This window comes from Taudactylus pleione, unplaced genomic scaffold (genome assembly GCF_031769625.1).
Source record: "Taudactylus pleione unplaced genomic scaffold, aTauple2 ptg000037l, whole genome shotgun sequence".
In the NCBI taxonomy this organism is placed as follows: domain Eukaryota; kingdom Metazoa; phylum Chordata; class Amphibia; order Anura; family Myobatrachidae; genus Taudactylus; species Taudactylus pleione.
In genome coordinates, this window is record NW_028284439.1 from 19985295 (window position 1) to 19991659 (window position 6365).

Sequence of the window (6365 nt, forward strand, 5' to 3'; positions counted from 1 at the left end):
CTGTCATAAGCGAAGCTGGCCAGCTAACAAACAGACTCTGGCTAGGTGGTTTTGTATGACGATTTCTCAAGCTTACACACAAGCTGATCTCTCTGTTCCAAACAGACACAGCACATTCTACTCGATCCATGGGACCATCGTGGGCATTTCGTCGTGGTGCCTCTGCTGAACAATGGTGCAAGGCAGCCACGTGGTCTTCCGTCCACACTTTTCTCAAATGTTACGCATTTGATACATTTGCCTCTCAGGATGCTTTCTTTTGGGCGACGAGCTCTCCTTTCTGCTCAGGAGCATCCCCACCCTAGGGTAACTGCTTTAGGAAATCCCCGTGGATCCCTATGGACCCTAAAGAAGAAAATTAGAGTTATGGTAGACTTACCTTGATAACCCCTTTTTTTCGAGGTCCATAGGGTTCACAAGGCACCCACCTTGACATACCTGGCTGCATGGGTAATTTTTTTTTCTTTCGGTCACAGATTCCCTCATCTTATGTAAGAGTGTTTCTGGTCTACGATTGCTCTTCCTTCTCCACTTTCCTTCTCCTGCCTTGAGGCTTATTAACAAAACTTAAGTCCTGTGGCTAGGGGCGGGTTATATATGGAGGGATCCTGGGAGCTGAAAGCTTTAACTGTTTGGTGCCTGGATTCTCCATTCTACTAAACAGGAGCATCTCCACCCTTAAGGGAACTGCTTTGGGACTTCCCCAAGGTAATTCCTGTGGACCCTATGGACCCCGAAGAAGAAAATGAGTTATGGTATAACATACCCTTGGTTAACTCTTTTTCTTCGAGGTCCATAGGGTCCCCAGGGCACCCACCCTAACGCACCTAATGTTATTTGGTAATCTTTTTTTTTTTTTTTTTTTGTATTTCAATGACTAACTCTTCTTAGAGTGAGTGTTTCTGTGGTACAATTGTCCTTCCTTCTCTTTCCTTCTCCTGCCTTGGGCTTGGTAAAAACCTGAATGCTTGTAGCCAGGGGCAGGGTTTATATGGAGGAGGACCCAGTGCATCCTGGGAGCTAAAGCTTGTAACTTGTGCCTGGATTACATCAACCACATACCCGAAGGTAATTCCTGTGGGCCCTATGGACCTCGAAGAAAAAGCTATGTTATACCACAACTCTCTTATTTTGTCATCGGTCCCAAGTTGTCCAGAATTGGTTCAAGGAGCGTTCTGGAGAGTTGGCCACCACATCCCCCCGACATAAACCCAATTGAGCATTTATGGGGTGGTGGCCGCAGCGCTGGCGACTGGGTTAGTGAGTTCGGCCGCGGACTCCTTCACATCTGTAGCCGCCGCCAGCGTTCACCGGGGATGAAGGTAAGGCAGCTCCCTGCATGCACAAAGCTGCGGGTTTGTGACTTTCACCGCCAGAAAGGAGACCACCGGTGGTGCTGGCAGTGGGGGCTCCCGGTCACCAGCGCTTCCCACTAGACCAGGGGTGGTTATATGGACAAGGGGTTGCTTAATAGGAGCGGTGGCCATGTTCCCTGGGGTTATGCCAGATGGGGATTACGGGCGATTCCCTGTAGCCCATCCCCCCCAACCCTGAGGTGCGCTTTCCTCCGCGGCCAGTAATCCCCAGGCTAAATTCTCCACTTTCTCCTCCTGAATGCTGAGCAGCCATTTTACCTCTTTGCCTGTCAGCATTGGAGAGAGAAGCTGGGCTCCCTTCGCCTCTCATAGTCTGCTCCCAGCAGCTGCGCTAGAATTATTGCTCCTTCCTGTTAATTTTGGCTGTTTTTTTACTTCATTAGCCCACATTTCTGCATTGAGTGATCTGTGTGTACAGTATGTAAGTTATTGTACTTTTCCTGTGTTCCTGTACCTGCTGGGTTTCTGGTCACTGGGGGAACATACCTTGCAGGGGTGAGGACAGCTCTAGTATATTTGCTTTAATATAAACTAAGGACCCTTTGCATATACTCAACTATTTTGGGATTTCTGCGACCCTCAGGATGTCCAGAAATAAGACTATCAAAGAGGTAGGCGCTTCAGTATTGCGCACATGTAAAAAGTGTCTTATTGTCATCTCTTCTCAGGATCCAGAGCATGATGGCCTTTGTGTCAGTTGCTTTGGAGCCCTGCAACAGGTGACTGCACCCATTGAATCCAGCCAGGAACCGGTATGGGCTTCCAGACTCACTCAGGTAATGTCAGTCTGTAGATCGCATGACCGTTCCAGTGCCACCTGTTGCTGTGCCACAGCTTCCCATGGCAGAATCACCTTGGATGCAGACTTTTGTGCAGTCAGTCCAGGAGTTAGCTCAGGTGTCCACGTCCTTTCAGCAGATGCTAGATAAGGATAGGACTCCTAGGTGCAGGCCTGCTACATGCGAAAGCTCCACTCTGTTATCAGGCGAAGGTTCGGATTCCGAGATGTCTTCAGATGGCGAGATCAGTGCTTCCATTACCTCTGATGTTGAGACGTCTTCCGTCCCAGAAGAGGCTATGTCCCCAGTAGATGTAGAGGTTCTTATAAGCACAGTAATATCCATTCTACTAGTGGAGGACTCTGAGCAATTTCCTAGATCTACGGCACCTGTTTTTAAGCGACAGAAGAAATCCATTACAGAGGTCCCGTCTTCTGCGCACCTGGATGACCACCTAGCGGACTCATCCTAGTCAGTGCTTTCAGGTGTCCAAGTGCATTGCTACCCTTTATCCTCTCCCAGCAGTGGATAGGGCCAAGTGGGAGTCACCTCCCCTAGTGGATGCCTACATTACTTGTCTTATTAGGGATAGAAAGGAGGGATGACCTAACACGTCATCTCTTTCAAACACTACAGATAGGAAATAGGAGAATTTTTTAAAATCCATTTGTTAACGCGGGTGCTCTGGCTCGTGGAGCCCTTGCGTTTGCTTGAGTGGCTAAAGCTGTTGGCCGATGGGCAGATGCTTTGGAGGTCGGTCTTTGTTCTGGCACACACAGGTGACCTGGTCTCCTTGGCGTATGTTAGAGAGACAGCTTCTTATCTCTCCGAAGCGGCTATTGATTCAGGTATTCTGACTTCTTAGATTTCAACTTCTGCAATTGCAGCCAAAACACCTTGAAGGTTGACGTTCTGATCGGTCCGGAATTGGACTAGATGGTGACCACACTGGCAGCATCTAACTCTGCCTTTTTACCATCTGTGATCATGCCGAGACCTAGGACTTCAGTCTCTTGTTCCTTTTGCCCGCAGGCCAAATCCAGATGTCAAGGTTTGGTCTCTAAAAGGTAATGAGGTAAGTAACCCTGGTCCACTAGACGTCTGGCTACCAACCAGCAGACAAGCATGTTGCATGATGGGACAGGCTTCCTCCCGGGGGACCTCGGGGTGGGAGGCCGGCTTCTTCGTTTTTTCGGCAGTGTGGATGCAGACCACAACAGATGTTTGGGTCAGAGGCATTGTGTTTCAGGGCTACGCTCTCACTTTTTTGACAGCGTCCACCTCCCAGGTTCTTTTCAGCCGGTCTACCTACACAGCTAGAAAAGGCAGAAGCTCTCAAGGAGTCTATTCTCTCTCTCAAGGGTCATTATTCCCATTCCCCTATCCCAGAGAGGGTTTTATGACTATCTGTTTCTGGTGCAGAAACCAGACTGCTCATTTCGACCCATCCTCAACTTGAAATGCCTCAACAAGCCTGAGACTTCATGGCATCATTCGATATCCAGGATGCCTATTTGCATATTCCTATATGAGCCAATTTTCAACACTTCCTCCGGTTTGCAGTAGAAACCAATCATTATCAGTTTCAGGCATTACCCTTTGGTCTGTCCACAGCCCCTCATGTGTTCACAAAAGTCATGGCAGCACATCTTTGCCGCAGGGGCATCAATCTTACCTTACCTGGACGAATTGCTGCTGTTGGCCCAGCCCCTGACAGTGCTCAGGGATCAAATTCAGCTGACTGTAGAGCTTCTACAGTCACTCGGATGGATAAATCCACGCTTACTCTGTCCCAGGTGATGCTCCACTTGGGAGCTTTGTTGGATTCCAGAGTTCAAAGGTTCTTCCTCCCATCAGACAAGATCTGGACCTTACATATCAGAATACAAACCTTTATCAGCGTCTGGTGTCCATACACTCTCGTGCATGAAGATTCTGGGGTCATTGGTTATCAACGTTCGACAGTGGAGTACGGTCAATTCCACTCCCGGCCTCTTCAACGAGTCATTCTAAAGCGATTTGGATAAAGTCTCACCCGAACCTCCAGGCACAGACTCATTCTGCCACAGGAGGTACATCTCTCTCTGCTGTGGTGGCTCCAGAGTTCACATCTGAACAAGGGCCACCCCTTTTCGATCCAGGACAGGGTCCTACTCGCCACCGATGCAAGCCTTCGGGTTTGGGAGGCAGGTACCTGTCACCTGGCCTTTCAGGGTTGTTGGACACCTCAAGAGAGTCAGCTTTCCATCAACATCCTGGAGCTTCGGGCTGTATGCAAGGCTCTGAGTCAGGCACAGCACCTTGTTCACGGCTGTCCGGTTAAGGTACAGTCTGACAACGTAACCGCGGTGGCTTACATAAACCACCAGTGCGGCACTCGCAGCAAAGATGCCATGAGGAAGGTCAGTCAAATTCTTTGTTGGGAAGAGCTCCATCTTCCAACACTGTCTGCAGTCTTCATCCCAGAAATTCAGAACTGGGAAGCGGACTGCCTAAGCCACCAGGACATTCATGCAGGCGAGTGGGCACTGCATCCAGACTGATTTCAACTGCTAGTCCGTCATTGGGGCTTGCAAGACATAGACATAATGGCGTCTTGTCAAAATCGTCAGCTACCGAGATTCTGCTCCAGCACCAGGGATCCACAAGCTCTCCTGAGACGTGCTGACTGTTCCTTGGAACTTCTGTCTAATTTACATTTTCCCTCCGATCTCAATCATTCCTTAGGTTATCCACAAGTGCAAGTTGGAAGGAGATATGTTGATCCTGGTGGCACTGGATTGGCCTCTGTGCACGTGGTACGCGGATCTGTTTAGATTATCCATAGACGCACCACTGCGTCTTCCTCTGCGGCTAGATCTTCTATTTCTGGGTCAGTGTTTCCTTCCAGACCTCAACCGTCTCACTTTGACGGACTGACTTAAGACATCATTCCTAACAGCGAAAGGATTTTCCAAGAATGTCATTCGGACCATGCTGCAGGTTAGAAAGCCATCTTTGGCACGTATCTACCACTGGGTGTGGCATACATACTTAGTGTTCAACTAGGGGTTTTAACCCCTGGTCATTCCGCCTATCCCGTACCCTTTCCTTCTTACAGACAGGTCTTGGGTCTCCGGCTCTCATCTTTGAAGGTTTTGGTTTCGGCCTTGTCTGTTCTCTTCCAGAAGTGGATAGCTCTGCTCCAAGATGTGCAAACCTTTTTCCAGGGGGTTCTCCATGTCCAGCCACCATTTGTCTCCAGTGGCCCCAATGGACCTGTCTCTGGTTCTCAAAGCTCTCCAGTCAGCTCCTTTTGAGCCGCTGCATATGGTGGATTTGCTTTGGCTCACATGGAAAACTATTTGTTTTTGCCATCATATTGGCTTGGGGAGTTTTGGATTTGGGCGCCCTATCTTGTCGCTCCCTATTCCTGGTTTTCCATTCTGACAGGGTGGTGCTGCGGACTCGCCGAGGCTACCTCCCCAAGGTGGTATCCCATTTTCACATAAATCAGGTGATTGTAGTACCTGCTTTTCTATCTGCAGGTTCTTCTCAGACAGAGGCTTCTTTGGATGTTGTACGGGCTCTCTGTGTTTGTCAAAAAGATCAGAGAGAGACGCAAGTCAGATTCTCAGTTCGTCTTATATGACGTTTTACCATTCGCCACGCTTCCTGGCAAACCTTCCTGTACCGGCTGTGGTGACAACCCATTCCACACAGACAGTGAGGACTTCTTGGGTAGCGTGTTGTGGGGCTTCTGCGGAACATCTCTGTAAAGTTGCTACGTGGTAGTCTGCTCATACTTTTATCCGGTTTTATGCCTTCAATACTTCGCGTCCTCAGACACTGCCTTCGGGCGTTCTGTGCTCACTGCAGCTCAGGATCGTCCTTGCCCCTAGGGAACTGTTTTTGACGTCCCTGTGTCCCCTAGAAGAAGAAAAAGCATTGTTCTCACCTTTTAGGTCTTTTACTTCGACTCCATAGGGAGAACCAGGTGCCCATTCTGATGCAACTGTCTGCCGGAGGGTGTTTCCTTAGTGACTTGTCCGTCTGTCATGCCAACAGTAAAGCATCCTGAAACCATTCATGTGTGGGGTTGCTTCTCATCCAAGGGAGTGGGATCACTCACAATTTTGCCTAAGAACACAGCCATGAATAAAGAATGGTACCAAAACATCCTCCAAGAGCAATTTCTCCCAACCATCCAAGAACAGTTTGATGACAAACA